Source organism: Pan troglodytes, chromosome 12, assembly GCF_028858775.2.
Source record: "Pan troglodytes isolate AG18354 chromosome 12, NHGRI_mPanTro3-v2.0_pri, whole genome shotgun sequence".
In the NCBI taxonomy this organism is placed as follows: Eukaryota; Metazoa; Chordata; class Mammalia; order Primates; family Hominidae; genus Pan; species Pan troglodytes.
Window position 1 is genome coordinate 88258598 of NC_072410.2, and position 18382 is coordinate 88276979.

Sequence of the window (18382 nt, forward strand, 5' to 3'; positions counted from 1 at the left end):
CCAAAACAAGGATATTAAATCTCATCACTCTAATTCAACATTGTGCTAGAAGTATTAGCCAGTATAATAAAGGAAGAAAAAGAAATAAATGGCATACAGATTGGAAAGGGTGAAATGAAACTCTTTCTATTTACAAATGTCATGATTACCTACGTAAAAAGTCCCAAGGAACTTATAAAAGTCTCCTAGAACTAATAAATAAGTTTACCATGTCTGCAGGATACAAGGTCAAAATTTATACATATATATATACACACACATACACACATATATACACACATATATACACGTACATACACACACACACACACAATAAAACACCAAACAAGAATGAAACACAAGTAGAATTCTAACAAATCATGCACAGCATCTGTTTGCTGAAAAATACAAAACACTAATAAAAGAAGTTGGAGACCTAAATAAGTGGAAATATATATTGCATTTCCTGAATTGGAACACATTATAACAATACATTTAACATGTTACTTTTCCCCAAATTCATGTATAGGTTGACTATAGTCATAAATAAAATCCCTGTGGTATTAGCTTGTACATGTAGTCAACCTGATTCTAAAGTTTATGTGGAAAGGGAATGGAAGTGAAACACTGAAATAATTTTAAAATGAATAAATTTGGAAGATTCATACTACCTGGTTTTAATGTTTATTATAAAGCTTGAGTAGTCAAGACGATGTGGCACTGGAGAGGTGAAAACATATAGATCAATGAAACAGAATAGAGTCCAGAAATACATTCACACAAATACAGTCAATTCACTTTTGACAAAAATACAAAGATAATTCAATGGAGCAAGGGTAGTCTCTGTAATAAATGATACTGCAACAATTATGCATCTATATGTAAAAAAATAAGTAAACCTCAACCTAACCTTCATACTGCATCCAAAATTAACTGAAAATAGATTTAAAATCTACATGTAAAATGTAAAACTCCAAAATTTTAGGAAAAAACATCACAGGAGAAAATCTATGTGACCTTAACATTGGCCAGAAGTTCTTATATGGGACATAATAAGCATGATTCATAAAATAAAATGTTGGTATGTTTCACTTCATTAAAAAAATGTTTACTGTGTGAAAGTTTCTGGTAAGAGAATGAAAAAACAGGCTATAGACGATGAAAAAATATTTGCAAATCACATATTGAACAAAGGATTTTTGTTGAATCAAAGGCCTACATATTCTGGGCAAGCAAAGGACTATACATTCTTGGTAAATATATAAAGGATTCTCAGAACTCAAGAGTAAACAATTCAATTAAAGATGAGCAGATTTTCCACTGGCACTTAACCAAAGAAAATACACAAATGGCAAATGAGCACATTAAGAGAAGTTCAATGTCATTAAGTACTAGAAATATGCAAATTGAAACCACAATGAGATTCTACTATGCACCTACTTAGAGTGGAAAACGACAATGATAATCTCAAGTTTTGTTGACAATGCAAGACAACTGGAACTCTCATGGGAATGCAAAATAATGTCAGTCCATTTCTTATAAAAATATATTTAACTGTATTTTCTTTTTAATTTTTTAATTTTTAATTATTGTGGATACATGGTAGGTGCATATATTTAAGAGGTACATGAGATATTAGATACAGGTATAAAATGCATAATAATCACACCAGGGTAAATGGGGTAACCATCGTCTCAAGCATTTATCATTTCTATGTGTTACAAATAATCCAGTTACAGTCTTTTATTCATTTTAAAATCAACAATAAATTATTGTTGACTGTAGTCACTCTGTTGTGTTGTCAAATACTAGGTTATATTCATTCTATATATCTATGTAGTACGTATCTATGTACTACATCTATGTACCCATTAACTATATCTATGTACCCATTAACCAGCCCCTCTCCCCCACCAATTACCCTTCTCAGCCTCTGGTAACCACTATTCTACTCTCTATATCCATGAGTTCAATAGTTTTAATTTTTAGCTCCCACAAATAAGTGAGAACATGTGAAGTATGTCTTTCTGTGTCCGGCTTATTTCACTTAACACAATGACCTCCAGTTCCAGCCATGTTGCTGCATATGACAGGATCTCACTCTTTCTTACGGATGAATAGTGTTCCATTGTGTATACGTACCACATTTTATTTATCTGTTTGTCTACTGATGAACACTGAGGTTGCTTCTAAATTTTGGCTGTGCGAATAGTGCTGCAACAAACATGGGAGTTCATATATCTCTTCATACTTTCTTTGAGGTATATACCTAGCAGTGGGAATGCTGGATCATGTAGTAGCTCTATTTTTAGTTTCTTGAGGAACTTCCAAATTGTTCTCCAAAGTACTTGTACTAATTTACATTCCCACCAACAGTGTACCAATGTCCCCTTTTGTCCACATCCTTGCCAGCATTTGTTATCCTTTTGGATAAAAGGCATTTTTAACTGGGGTGAGATGATATCTCATTTTTGATTTACATTTCTCTGATGATTAATAATGTTGAGCACATTTTTATATGCCTGTTTGCTATTTGTATGACTTCTTTTGAGAAATGTCTATTCACATCTCTTGCGCATTTTTAAATTAGATTATTAGGTTTTATTTTTTCCTCTGGAGTTGTTTGAGCTCCTTATATATTCTGGTTATTAATCCTTTGTCAGACGGATACTTTGCAAATATTTTCTCCCATTCTGTGGATTATCTCTTCACTTTGTTGATTGTTTCCTTTGCTGTGCAGAAGCTTTTTAACTTCATGTGATCTCATTTGTCCATTTCACTTTGGTTGCCTTTGCTTGTAGGGTATTACTCATAACTCATATATTATTTTAAAGTTAAAGACACTTATTATATGCCCTACAATTCTACACCTAGATATTTGCCCTAGAGCAATGAAAATGTATGTTTACATGAAACCTCTGCACAAATGTTTATACCAGCATTATTGCAATAGCCTCAAGCTGGAAATAACCCCAATATCTTCAAAGAATGAGTGAGTAAACAAAAGGTGTTATATTTATACAATAGAATACCACCCAGCAATAAAATATCAGAAGGGAATATTGATACACACAATAACATAAATGAATCTCAAAACTATTATGCTGAGTGAAAGAAGCCAGTCTGAAAAGTTCACATATGTGATTCCATTTATTTGACTGCCTGGAAAGGCAAAAGCAGGGGATGAGAGCAAATCAGTGGAAATCAGAGGTTAGGGATGAGGAAGGAGTTTTGGGGGAGATGGAAGTGCTCAGTGGTGATAGTTAAACAAGTCTATTGAGGTTTTAATTGTACTGTACACCAATAAAAATAAGAATAATATTATTTACAATAATAAACTTTTTTAAAAAAGAGAGAAATAATGTACCAACACACGCTTGCTTCTTAAAGAGCCAAAAGAGCATTTTTTTTTCAGCTTTCTGTGCTCACTTAAATAAAAAAGTTTCAAATACAGAAAAGTTTTTTTAAAGCCGTATCAGTGCTGGATGGCAGATGCCTAGGATTTTGGTGGCCAAGAAATAAAAATGTGTTAGCCCCAAAGTGGTTTTGCCCTATAGCATAACAGCCCTTGATCTGGCCATCATGGTTTAATGCCCTCTAAGTCATCTAAAGGTGACTTGCTTTGACAATGCTACCACTGTTGAATTCAAAGTTGAGATGCTTTATTCTGGAATTGCAGCATCCCTGGTTGAGTCACCCCCTCCAATCACTGATACTCCTAATGCTATTACTATCACAACCACTGCTCAGAACAACCTTAGGGTCAAGTGTAAAGGCTCCTATTCCAGAGACAGGCTTACTCAAGGGTGACTCATAGTAAGTCAACTACACTCCAAATAGTTGAAATCTTGGATTCACTCAGACAGTCAATTCTGACATGAAGGTTACGGAGGGACAAGATCTAATCTCAGACACATCAGGAAATTAAAACCAATCTTCCCTTTCTTCTGCAACCTCTGATGCAGAGACCAGCCTTCTAACTCCAAAGTCTGTAATAAATTTTCTCTCCAGGTCTCCTTTTTTTGGACATCTGGACATGCCCAAAGTCATATGCATAAGTATATAAGTAGGGAAAAGAGATTTGCCAAATCCTCTAGGCAGCACCCAAAAAATATTTACTGGTAAGATATGTAAATTGAGAAATGACTAAATGCTACATTACTGAAGTTTGAATGCATGGCTTAGATCTACCAAAATACATTGGTACATCTATAACATGGATTTAGGAATTAGAAAGACCTTTAGATGTTATTATATATGATTGTCATACAATATTCCAGAAAGAGGTCCACCTATGTTCTATTTAAATATTTGTGTTGGAGGACTCACTGTATTTTGAGGCTGACTAATTCACTGTAAATCAGCTTTAGTTGTTAGAAAGCATTCAACATAATTTATTTTTCAGATCTAAAAGCCAGAGTTTATATTTTTCTATGCAAATTTTTGTCAGTTTTGCCACATTCTTCTAGGTGGTTGGCATAATATAGGGCCTTGAATCCATCACATATAACATTAGTAAGCCATTCAAGTTTTCTTTATTGCACTAGGATAAACACTTTTATTCAAATCAAGTATAACAGTCATCAGGACAGGAATCTAGCCTTACACATTTTCTCTCCAGAATCCATATTCCTATTTCTTCCTACCTATGACAATTCCCAACAAAACCCACTTAGAGAATTCCTTTCTTTCACCCCCATTTGATTATCCATGGACTTTTACTCCAGAAGTATCGTTAACAAATTAGTAATTGATTATTATCTTTCCCTAGAAGTATAAATTCAAGTTGAAATTCATGTATACCTACTGTGGCCATGCAGGGGTTATAAATGCAGTGGTTATTTTTCAAAGGCCAGAAAGTTTTTAGGAATTAAGACACTCTTCCTGCATCATGACCGTTGTAAATGCCAGTATGTTTATCATTGCTCCTTTAGATGGAGAAAGAACACAGAACAAGTGAACAGAGAAATAAGTGATTCATGTATGTAAATAATACAATATTGCATTTTTACTTGTACTTTTTTTGAAATGTTTTTATTTATTGTAATGTTTTGAAATTTCTTCCAAATGAAGTCAATTATAGTAGTTTTTAAATGACTCCCAGGAATTTAATACAGATATACTGGCCATGGGGCTAGACAGCCTGGATTCAAATTTCAGCTCTCCCACCTACTCACTGTGTAACTTTGGGCTTAGGTCGCTTCTGTAAAATGGAAATAATAATACATTAAACCTCATGGGGTTGCTGTGAGAGTTAAGTTATTTATAGGTGAAGTGCTTGCTGAAAGCTCCCCAGAACAGCAAAAGCTGTTTATAAACTTTTAATGAAGCAAAGCTGAGACTATGGCTTACTCAGGAGAACAGCACCTTGGCAGAGTCTGATAGCATCTTAAAGTGGAAAGGACAAAGTCTGACTTACTGAAATTTTGCAGTCTAGGTGAAAGGAGGTTTCTTCAGTGAGGATCTTTATGAGGACTGGCTGAGAATAATGATAGTTTAGGATTGGTGAAAACAGTAAGGAGAATATTTTGAAGACAGAGAGAGTCGTGAATCCTAGGCAGTAATTTGTTGATGATTTCGATTGAAAAGGTAATGGGTCTTGAGAAATCCTGTAATAAAAAATAGTCCTTTGGAACCTTTATCTTCCTGCAAGAGTCTTTTGAAGTAGGAAAGTTATGCTAACAAAGGCTATGAAAGAGTGAAATCATGTTAAGATGGGTTTGCTTCTTAGTGTCCAAGCAGTGTGAAGGCATCTTTAAACAGTATCTGACACATACCATACACATAGATGTAAGTGTTGTTTTCATGTTTATTGATATTGTTAAATTAAGCATGCCAAATTTTGTGTAAGTCCTTCAAGCGATTAACATGATTCTTTTTTTTTTTTTTTCTCTTTCTCTATTTTGAGAAAGATAAGTCTGTGTTCTTCTGTGTCCCTCTCCTGGTCATAGTAATATTTCCCCATCCAGTTTAGCTATGGTAAGCAACTGACACTTGGTGCCGAGGACCGCACACAGTGATAAGATATACATTCTACTGGGGCAGAGGGACATAGCCATGAAAAATTAAAACATAATAATTTTTAAAAAAAAATACAGTATAATAAATTCAGTACTCTAAAAAAGGTATGCATGAAGGATTTAAGAATCACAAAGGAAAATCAGCCCAACTGTGCTGGAAGAAGAGAGCAAGAACTTTACCAAATGCATAGCTACTGAGAGAGGACCACATCTTGAGTTAACCTAAAAAAAAATTATGGGTATCTCCCATTAAGTCTGATTTCTCAAGGAGCACTCAAGGTATTCTTACAAATCTTTGTACTACGCTCTATCTTGGCATGCACTGTTGCTTCCACCCCAGTGTTGAGAGTGAATGCTCCAGTGCATAACTTAAAGAGATGCCTCTTTCTTAATCAGAACTGCATTACATACTAGGACGTTGGCGGGTTCAGTGTAATTACAAAATTACAATTTTGTAATGTTCAAAATTCAGCTTAAAAGAAATGAAGTAATCTCCCAGACTTCTTACTTATTTTTTATATTCTGTTTCATCAGCATAGTCCTGGTTTACACCGCTTGTCCCAGTGTATTTATAAATAATGCTTCCTTCACTCTTAAAATGACCCAGCTTTTAACAATTAATTACATGGTCACCCTACTTGTACTACATTTTGCTGCTATTCCAGTAGGGAAAAAAATGGGCTGGGAGCTAGAAAGTAAATGTTTGAGTTCCAGCCCTGCCATTTACTTTGGGAAAATGACTTTATCTGAAGTGATTATAATGATTAAATATGATGATTGTAGCAAAAATGTAGAGTGTGTAAAGGGTAATCTACGTGTTTTGTTAATCTTCATAGTGTCGCAGTTAACATCATAAAGTTTGAAAGTAGAAAACGTGTAAAGATAAATGTAAATACACATTTACAAATATTGTTTTCCAAATATAAGTGATTATACTTGATTGAGCTACCAATGTTTATGTTTCAGTATCAGACTTAATTGTCCTCCTAACCAATGGGCCAATGGGGTGTAGAAAGTAGTAAGAACCCGAATATATGGGCCCAAAATTAACCGTGGTGTTACTGTGGATACATATTTACAGCTTAAGAGTTTTAATTTCTTCACCTCTAAAATAAAACACTTGAGCTTTTTTTTTCTTTTTTTTTTTTTTTTTTTTTGAGACGGAGTCTCGCTCTGTCACCCAGGCTGGAGTGCAGTAGCGCCATCTCGGCTCACTGCAAGCTCCGCCTCCCATATTCACACCATTCTCCTGCCTCAGCCTCCCGAGTAACTAGGACTACAGGTGCCCGCCACCACACCCGGCTAATTTTTTGTATTTTTAGTAGAGACGGGGTTTCACTGTGTTACCCAGGATGGTCTTGATCTCCTGACCTCGCGATCCGCCTGCCTCAGCCTCCCAAAGTGCTGGGATTACAGGCATGAGCCATGGCACCCGGCAGAGGTAAGTATTCTTAATCAAAGTGTGGAGACCTTTGTTTTGAAGGAGAAAAATGTGGGGTCCCAGTTTGTGGATGAGATTTACAAACAGCCTTATATACTTCCTGTGATTTGGTCTTGAGGTCTCTTTTGAAAGTGGGTATAATTATAGCCCTGCCCTGATGGGGCTCCAGGGGATGTGATCATGGATATTCACAATGTGTCTTTCATGGGACACTTTTTCTTTCTGGTGGATGGCCTAATGCATAAGTGTCTCATCCATGACCAGGTATGCCTTGCACAGAAAACTTTTTCATCCTGGCAGACACCTTTACAGCTATTTTTTGACCTATGTCCAGTTTATTCCTACCAAGGTAGCCACCCTCTAGGGGAGCCCTGACCAGGAGGAGAGTTAAGTCTGGGAGTGTGGGTCAGGTGAGACACAGAAGAGGCAGCACAGCAAAACACATGAAGTAACAGAAACAGTATTGCTTACAAATCACAGACAGGAGAGGGCAGCAGACCTCGTAGAGCCAATGGGAAAGGGAAGCTGCTCTGGACATGTGAGCCCAACCAGAAGGTGGAGAGCAAGAGAAAGAAAGCGAGAGACCTATGGGCCAGAGGCTTTATTGGGATCCAGGGTGTCACCCACAAAGGTTTCCTTTGGAGAGTTCTAATTGGTAGATTTAGAGCAAGCAGACAGGAGCTCCATGGAGTCACGCTGTAACTGAGGGGTGGTCACTGCAGCCTAACTGCTCAGTCCATGCAGGGTGTGGGGGTCAGTGGGGCAAGTCGTATAGGTTGTATCTAGCTGTCCCATAGGGAGATGGTCACCAGGAGGCAGTTTTATAAGGCAGATATCTGGGTCGACCACCTTTAGGAACTGGGAGAAGGTGGAGAACTGGAAACTGAAGGGTGACTAAGCCCACTTCTGGTATGAGAAAATCCAATCTATATTTAAAATGGATGCTGAGGTAACATAAAATTGTAAGAACTCACTACAAACCTGAATTCTGTTTCATCCAATGTAACAACCTATGCCAGGCTGCTTCAGTTTCCCTGGGTGCTACAGCAAGCCCAGCAAGTGTATGCTGGCTTTCTGGGATCTAGCAGCCCCAAAACTTGTTAACATAGAGCTGGTTGATCTCTAAGCCCCCAAACCCTCAAATATCACAGAGGGAAGTTGTATAAATAAGTATTGATTAATTATTTAAAAACAATCATTTAGGAGGGCATAGAAGTCTGTATTCATTTCCTAGGACTTAACAAATTTATTCTCTTACAGTTCTGGAGGCCAGAAGTCCAAAATTAAGGTGTCACGGTATCTCTTTGAAGGTTCTGGGGAGAATCCTTCCTTGCTTCTTCCAGTTTCTGGTAGCTCCAGGTGTCCCTTGGTTTGTCAAATTATTTCTGAGCTTCAGGCCATGAATACTTTTTGGTACCTCATAGTTATATAATCATTTGCTTAAAACTTAAAAAATTTTGTAAACAGTGGTGTCTGGTAACTGTGAAAATTCAATGTGCCTTTAATAATTAGTGAGAAGAAAAGTTTGGTTTTTTCATGGTATGTTCTTGCATTTGAAAGAGTTAGACAAATAATAATTAGGAATAAAACACCTAAAATTTAACTTTCAAGTTTAAAGTTAAACAAAGAGAAGCCAGGCAATGTTCAAGATGAAATTTTAATGTTGACATCAACTGACTCATGATGAATAGTATAAACCGTAAATTAGTAATTGCATGCTATACTAAATATTTTTCTATGAAAATTCTGTTACATTTCCTGAACAGTTTCATTCATAATAATGAACTATTTATACTTTAGCACCTAATGAACAGAACTAAATGAGCTGCACTCAAAAGCCACAGCTTTTTTCTTTCAATATATGTCTTTGATCTTGTAATAATGTTTTCTTATAGAAGCAAGAGGGAATCTAAGTATGTTTCGAGGCACTAAAGGCATCTAATATTATTTTCCATTCTTTTGCCCAAATTTTTGTATGACAAAGTGTCTCTTTTTCATAAGTGCACACTAGTATTCTACTAATGTTATTAAAAAGCTAATTCTTTTATTAAGGAGAAACATAAATATCGCCTATTGAAAGCTTTGTGGAGTTTTAATCACATTTTTAATTATTGGGAAACAGAAGCCAATCTTATTTAAAACTAGTAATCAAATATGTAGATCAATGCTATCCATTGGTTATATAGAAGTAGCTACCTTTTTATACTGAATGAAGGTAGGGCTAGCACAAGCTACTTTTACTGCATTGGGATGCATACCACACCTTCTCCTGATCCATAAGCCCAACTCCCAAACTCACTCATTCAAAAACAGCCTAGTTTGGTGAACAGGAAATGGGAACAAGTAGCCATTGTGCAAACTGCCAAGTTCTATAATAAAGGTCTGAGCAGGAGGCATGGGTACCTCTGGTATGGTGGATGCTATGGCATTCTGCTTTCAGGTCCTCCCAGTCTCTGCTTCAAGGACTGAAGGGACTTATTCCCTCAGCTGATAAAATATGAGTTATCTGCAGCTCCCAGCTGAGTCCCTCTCTAAAACTTGCCCTGGGGCTTGCCCATGTCACATTTCTTCCTGGCACAGTCCACATACAGTCACTTCTCAGTATTCAGGCATAAAGGCCCAGTCCCCTTGTCCCAATTCAGAAAAACCCTGAAGGGTCATGCTAGCTCCAGAGCTTCTCATAGAAATGGCTGAGCCCTTTGTTGTGACTGCATCATAATTCAACTTCTCTCTGGACAGTCCTGTTTCCTTTCTGCCCTTCCACCTACACAAGTATCGATTCTAAGGACACATCCCCAATAAACTTCCTACATGCAAGTCTCTGTGTTAGAGTCTGCTTCCTGGGGAAACTCACCTGTTATATCTGGTCCAGGGAGATTAAAGAACACTTTTTAGATGTTTTATAATTTGAGATTTATCTCTCAGTAAAAATAAGAGTTTCTCTAATAAAGGATCAGAGAAAAGAGTACACTCCATGCCAAACAAACAAACAAACAAACAAAAAACAAAAACAGGAAAAAGCAGAGATGTGAAAGAGTACGTCTTATTAAGTTGTACAATTTTGTTACAATACTAGAGAAGCAATTTATGATGTAGCAGGAGGAGGTAGAGCCCAAGTTATGAAGAGTCTTTATTGTTAATCTGAAGATTTTGCATTTTTTTCCATAGACAGTAAGTGGTCATTTATGAATTATATGTACTGGATTGCATAATAACAGTTATTTCCAAAAGAAAAACAGAAATAGATCGGAAGGTAGATTGAAAGGTAGTTGAGAGATAAAAGTAGAAGGGAGACTAAACAGAGAGCAGCTATAATATTGGAACAGGTTTTCAAGGGTTAAACAGAAACAGAGATGGTGAATAGGGAATGGATATGGGCCATATGATAAAAATAGAAACAACTATATAAGGTAATTAAATCAGGTAAGTAGAAGAAAGAGGCATAGAGGTTCCTAGCTGGGGTCAGTGAAGGAAGCTGTGGTTGTAAATGGTAGGTAAAGCCACAAGTAGAGGGGGTACGGTTGAGATTATGGTATTGCAGGAGCAAGGAGACTAACAGCCTGCTGGGTACCCTGCTAAAGATGTCCTCTTCAATGGCTGATGCTATGCATTGCACAAAATACGAAATGTTACTTCACTCGCCCACCAAAAATTATTTAGATGTTATTAGCGTATTGAGAGTAGTATTAAGTTGTGTAGTGGGGGAGGGTAAAGGCTTATCTTCCAACAGTGACTTCAGTCAGAAATCAATATGACATGACCTAAGATAAGGTCAAAGTTAGCTGGACCATTTGCTGGAGAGAAACAACACGTTAACGCCCGAATGAAGCTACAATCGGCACCATTGAAAATGCTCGGTAGCAGGACCATGGAGAAGTTATAACTTGCTTATTTTCTCTGACAGCAGGGATCCTGGAAGCAGTTATCTGCTACAGTACTTTTCTTTTGTGGGACAGTAAAGCAGACTGCATGCGGTAATTGTGTAGGCATAGACCTTGACAATGGAGCCGACAAGCCTGCCAGACTTGACTAGACAGGGAGGGTGTTAACCCTGGCTTGCTTCCCGCTGGTAATAATAAGTCATGATGGTGCTCCATGAAGTTCATTTTAACTATTTTATATCAACAAGAATCATGCATATTGGTGCAAAATACTAGATGTTTTAATCGAATGTTCTGTGTACCTAATAATGTTCTCATGAGATTGAACCACAGAGAAATAAATTAATTATTCAAAGAAGATGGTATTTTGAGAGTCCATGAATCATCTGTATCAGATCATTCAGAGTACATGTTAAAAATGCAAAATCTAATGTCCCACTTTACCTACCAAATTAGAATCTAGAGCAGAGTTTCTCAACCATGGCCCTTTTTACATTTAGGACTGAAAAATTCCTAGGGGCTATCCTGTGCTTCGTAGGATATTTAGCAGAATCCCTGGCCTCTACTCACTAGATGCCAGGAATACAAACACACACAGAGAGACATACATACCCACACACCTGGAGTGACAAGAAAAAAATATCTCCAGACACTGCCAATTGTTCCCGCAAGGAAAAATCGCCCCTCATTGAGGACCCAGGATTTAGAGGGATGGGTCTGGAAATCCACATTCTAAAAGTTACTGTCTCTTCCACTACTATTACCACTCACTAAATGATTCTCATTACCATCAATTTTGAGAATCAGTGTTGTGAGAAAATGCATTGTTTACAGATTCATTTGCTTATTTTAACTTTCAATATTTGTTGAGTGCCTACTCGGTGCCAGCAAATCTTGCTATATTTGGAGGATACTACAGAGAACAAAACAGACAAAATTTTTGCTCTCATTGAGCTAACTCAGAGTGGAGAAAATAGGCAATTACTTGAACTTTCTTCATCAATATTTGTGCTCTGAAGAAAAATAAGGCAGGCTAAAAGATAGGGAGTGACTGTAAGCAATATATTAGCAAGATGATAGGGACCCTTCTCCACCTCTGAAGTGGAAATATATGAGCAGAGATATGAATAAACTTGAGTCAAGTTGCCTGCAAGTGCTGATCTAGGACTCCAGAGGATGGCATGTCATTAAAGCTTGTAGTGAAATACCCCAAGGGACCAGCAGCTGAGGGTGTTGAGGTCTGGATGGCCACTGTCAGTTTATCTTCTGTCCCCAAAACTCTGAGTCAGGTGCCACATTACCTGGAGCAGAATGGTTCCAAAGACAGTTTCAACAAAAGCTTTCTGTCAAACTCATGAGAGCCCTAATTATACAGCAGAAGCTCGAACGTCCCAGCCAAATAGGTCATATCTGTCATTTTCAGAATAATCTTAATTCCCCCCATGATAGGTGCTTGCTTCAGCAGCACATATATTAATTTCCCTATGGTTAAAGCTTAAAGATAACGATTACCCAACTAGAGATGCCAGGTCTAGACTGAGGCAAAGGAAGTGGACAGGGTACAAAATGTAAGGAGACACTCACTCTCAGGGTCAGGCAAGTACATCCTTATGTGTCCTGTCCCGGTATCTCATTGGATTCATCCTTGTTTCAGCCTATTAGTGTTCAATCTGAAAACAAACAGGAAACCCAGCTTGCTTTGGCGACAAGGCATCAGCCAGATAGCATTTTCTGATGGAAACCTCATCTTTAGAAATAAAAATACTGGAATTAAGAAACTCTAAGACTAGGAGGGCCCCAAAGAAAGAGTATCTCAATCAGCTAGTGCCATCCAAGCTAAAAGCCCCTAAGTTGAGAGAGGAAATGGTCAATCTTCTTGATTCCAAATGATTTTCCAGAAGGAAAGTGTCTAAGTTTCCTAATTACTGGTTCCTAAACTGTCAAGCACTATAGTTAGAGTTTCTTTCTGAAATCTAAATATAAATACATTCTACTGAAAATTGAATCATGAGCTTCAGGAATTATTCATACCACATAGAAAGCCAACAGATAATCATCTATTCTTTTCCTTCAGTCTTTCCTAAGTTTGAAAATAGATGCTAATAGTTGTAGATATGTGGCATTATTTCTGAGGGCTCTGTTCCATTGGTCTATATCTCTGTTTTGATACCAGTATAACTATCTGATCTTTGACAAAACTGAGAAAAACAAGCAATGGGGAAAGGATTCCCTATTTAATAAATGGTGCTGGGAAAACTGGCTAGCCATATGTAGAAAGCTGAAACTGGATCCCTTCTTTACACCTTATACAAAAATTAACTCAAGATGGATTAAAGACTTAAATGTTAGACCTAAAACGATAAAAACCCTAGAAGAAAACCTAGGCAATACCATTCAGGACACAGGCATGGGCAAGGACTTCATGTCTAAAACACCAAAAGCAATGGCAACAAAAGCCAAAATTGACAAATGGGATCTAATTAAACTAAAGAGCTTCTGCACAGCAAAAGAAACTACCATCAGAGTGAACAGGCAACCCACAAAATGGGAGAAAATTTTTGCAACCTACTCATCTGACAAAGGGCTAATATCCAGAATCTACAATGAACTCCAACGCATTTACAAGAAAAAAACAAACAACCCTATCAAAAAGTGGGCGAAGGACATGAACAGACACTTTTCAAAAGAAGACATTTATGCAGCCAAAAAAACACATGAAAAAATGCTCACCATCACTGGCCATCAGAGAAATGCAAACAAAACCACAATGAGATATCATCTCACACCAGTTAGAATGGCAATCATTAAAAAGTCAGGAAACAACAGGTGCTGGAGAGGATGTGGAGAAATACAAACACTTTTACACTGTTGGTGGGACTGTAAACTAGTTCAACCATTGTGGAAGTCAGTGTGGCAATTCCTCAGGGATCTAGAACTAGAAATACCATTTGACCCAGCCATCCCATTACTGGGTATATACCCTAAGCATTATAAATCATGCTGCTATAAAGACACATGCACACATATGTTTATAGCAGCACTATTCACAATAGCAAAGACTTGGAACCAACCCAAATGTCCAACAACAATAGACTGGATTAAGAAAATGTGGCACATATACATCATGGAATACTATGCAGCCATAAAAAACGATGAGTTCATGTCCTTTGTAGGGACATGTATGAAACTGGAAACCATCATTCTCAGAAAACTATCACAGGGACAAAAAACCAAACACCCCATGTTCCCACTCATAGGTGGGAATTGAACAGTGAGAACACATGGACACAGGAAGGGGAACATCACACACCGGGGACTGTTGTGGGGTGTGGGGAGCGGGGAGGGATAGCATTAGAAGATACACCTAATGTTAAATGATGAGTTAATGGGTGCAGCAGACCACATGGCACATGTATACATATGTAACAAACCTGCACGTTGTGCACATGTACCCTAAAACTTAAAGTATAATAATAATAAAATTAAAAACAAAGAAAATAGCTGCTAATTTAGTTTGTGGTTTCTTTTTCAGATCAGATTTGACCATTCTTAGCTTTTACTTGTATTATTTTTTAAATCACTACTTTCATTGCCTTTGAATGTTACTTTATATTTTTTTTCCTTAGACATTGAAAAGATCTTCCACTTGACACTATCACTGTTGGATAGCACCTCACCATAATTAGCCTAATAGAAATCACTAATTAATTTAGTAGACCTTGCAATGCATTTTAGTTATGCACATACCTCAATTTATCATGCCCTGGATCAGAATATTCTATGGGATTGCAATAATTAAAATGACATCTTTTGAAAGGCTTCCATTTTGATTGTATCTCCAACACTTATGAGATGTAAGATTAGCAACTTTCACTCTCAATATCTCAGTTTCCTCAGTGACAAAATGGGAATCACAGTAGTACATATTGCATACCTTTTGGCAACTATGTGAGAGGATCCATGAAAAAGAGCACAAAACCTAATACATAATAAGTTCTGAATACAATTTTGTTACAGATACCTAAGAAGTTAATAACATGCTCTAGGCAAGAAAAAGGACAAATCAGGGGTTGGTCATCTTTAGTGAAAGCATTAGCCATTTCCATTATTTCACCTTTTCCCACATGACTTTAGTACCCCTTGCCTGTGATGGGAATGGCAACTCTTCCTAGAAAGGAGATTGTTGACAGCCACTTCCAGATTTAAAGAGGTGTGGAATGGCATGGCATAGGTCATTGGCAAGGACACAATCCCAGCACTCTGGTGAATCACTTCCTTTAGTCTTTTGCTTCTTTCCACCTAATAAATGTGTGGGAGATGGGTGGAAAGAGAAGAGTGTGTCTGTTGGGGAGGGCTCTTTCTCCTCCTCATTGCATTTGTTTACCTTTTTGTACAAGCCCTGAATGTTACCTGGTATCAACTACATAGGTTGGCACAATAAGCTATCTACTGCCCCAGGGCAAGACACCCTCCTCCTGTGCACTAAGGAAAAAAAGATGTATGAATACATTTTGCACCCAAGCTATGGACACAAAATTGCTAAGCACAGAGCATTCAAAATCTCCTGGTCTCCAGAATTTACAAAGGGGAGAAAGAGGCAGTCATGAACACACACTGTGGAAGCTTGCTGATGGCCATTAAGCCAATCTGATTAAAATATACTGGGCTCAGTTTAATGCATATATAAAATTGCTGCCACCATCAGGCCACTGCTGCTCAACTCTTACATAAGGTGGACTTTTATTTTTGTTATTTTATGTCCCCAAGTAAGTAAGTTTATCTTCCCTTGATGATTGTCCCATTTAGAAGAAAGAGTAGTGAATGGATGCAGCCTGGAGAAAGCTGGGCCTGGGATTAGAGTGCCAGACACTGGAACAGTGTATTTGTTTGTCATCTGTTTTGGGCTTTATCGGCTGCCAAACTAATTGAAGCTGATTAACGGCTTTTTGGTCTTAGTTTATTGAGTGCCTGAAACAGCTGAAACCCATTCATGAGCAATTATTACAATGCATATTCTTCATAATTATCTTTAAAAGCATGCATAAACTTATTTATATAAAATAATTTGTATAAGAATTTGTTTTCTTTATATGTAACCAATCAATTATTGATTGCCTAAAGTCATTTGAAGTAGTTACTGTAGCAGCTGCAAGAAGAGATAGGATATAATCCCTGATAATAAGCAGCTTGTAAATCACTTGAGAAAATTGGAAACACTTATATATAAAAGACAATTAAATTTTTAAGTTTTTATATGCAGAATGACAAATGATTTACTATACAAAAATAGAAACAAGAAAGATTCTGAATAATCAGTGGTGACTTACACAGAATATAGGAAATAAAATGAGCTGTTAAAGATTCATGTAGTTCCTATTATTTGATTGGAAGGAGAGGAGGAGTCCTTTCTTGAGGAAATGGCATGGGTAGAACCATAGAACCAAGATTAGACAAAATGTCCACCCAGAACAAAATATAAAACTTAAACTGGGGTATCAGCTGAATAAGTGAGGAAAGGTTACATAGAGAGATTACAGTCAGATTTGCCCATCAGACTTTTGACTTATTAAGGGATACTGACACTTTTGCTCATGGTCAGACTGATGGTAAGCATGTTTTAGAAAATATATCTAACACTTATAACACAACATCTGGTGGTGGCAATGCAAATAAAACAAACAAAAAGAATTATGATTTACAAATGAAATTGGTAGGACTTAGAAATTAATTTTATAGCTTTAAAAATAAGGGGGCACAGGGAGGAGGATAAATGTAGGTTGAAATCTGAGTTTTCAGACCGGAGGACTAAGAGGATAGCCAACAGAAAGAAAGGGAGACAAACATCCACTTAGTGAAGAAAATTTGAGGGTAAAATGTCAGTTTTAAAATACCAAATTACCAGTAATAGTATGTGAGATGATACTATCCAGCAGATATTTTGGTGAACTGGGTTTAACAGATAATTCAAAACTAAATATGTAATTTAAGGAGTTATTCATATTAAGTGACTGATGAAATCGTGAAGGTAGATATAATATCAGAAGATGAAATCCATCAGAAAAGGGCTAAGAATAGAAGTTCAAGGTATTACTACCTTTGAAAGCATGAGGAAAGTGAAAAAATCAGAGAATTGAAGCTAAGAAGAGAATTATGCAATGCAGAGTTGTAGAATTTAAGGGAAGAGAGAACTTCAAGAGAAAAGTGGTTAAGAATGTCAAATGCTGCACAGAGGTAAGAAAAATAATTTGAAAACCTCTAGCACCTCTTTCTCCTTTAAAGTACTGGATATTTTTCATATGTTTGCTGATCACCTGCAGTGATGACGTTATGTAAAAGTCTCATGAACTACATGTGAATAAATTTCTTAATTAAAATAATCATGTGTATTTTTTAAAAGGAAGAAGAAAGGCAATACTTGCAACCAATGATAAAGAGGTATTCTGACTTTCATCTGCCTTTGTGTTAAGCGTGAGAGAGCCAGACAGAATTGCAGCAGGAACCAGAAGGAGCAAAGAAAAAGATTACTGTTTCTTTTATAAAATGGTTTTTATCCTACTGGTGTCTCTTTAAAAATAAAAATCAACAAATAAATGTCCATTTAAATTGATCTTCTGTTGGACTATGTTATTGGTCTGACATATAAATTAGTGCTTCTAAGATTTAACTATGTGACTGAGAACCAATAATATTTTATGGAGAGTGTCAAATGGCTTGCCTTTACAGCAATTCTTTTCACTGTATCTATTTTTTTTAATATGGATGATGGAAACCACTTTAATCAAAAAGATAATAATACTTATTTGGAGGTATGATAAAGCAAATGTCTTTGGCCACATGCTGTTATTGGAATTTAAGGGCTATTATCTTTTGTAGGACAATTTTTAAAATACAGTTTATTCTACTCAGTGCCCTAAGTCTGTTTCTTACTAGCCATGACCTTGAGAAGCTGACTTTACCTCTCTAAGCCATTCTCCTCCTCTGTGAAATGGGAATGTTAATACCCACTCTTGTTACTCTCAGAGTGCAATGAGGATCAATGAGAAGATAAAAATAAATGTGTT

The 18382-nt window shown here is 36.8% G+C and overlaps 1 long non-coding RNA gene across 5 annotated transcripts in view; it reads left to right on the forward strand.

The window, feature by feature from the left end:
- LOC104004936 (uncharacterized) overlaps positions 1–17928 on the forward strand; it is a 171214-nt gene extending 153286 nt beyond the window's left edge. For 3 of the 5 annotated variants that reach the window (XR_010149155.1, XR_010149154.1, XR_001715703.4), the window contains 2 exons: positions 7322–7440; positions 17719–17928. This is a non-coding gene — a long non-coding RNA (uncharacterized LOC104004936). The remainder of the gene's footprint in view (positions 1–7321; positions 7441–17718) is intronic. The other 2 variants (XR_010149153.1, XR_010149156.1) reach the window with 1 other exon arrangement.
- The last annotated feature ends 454 nt before the right edge of the window (positions 17929–18382 follow it).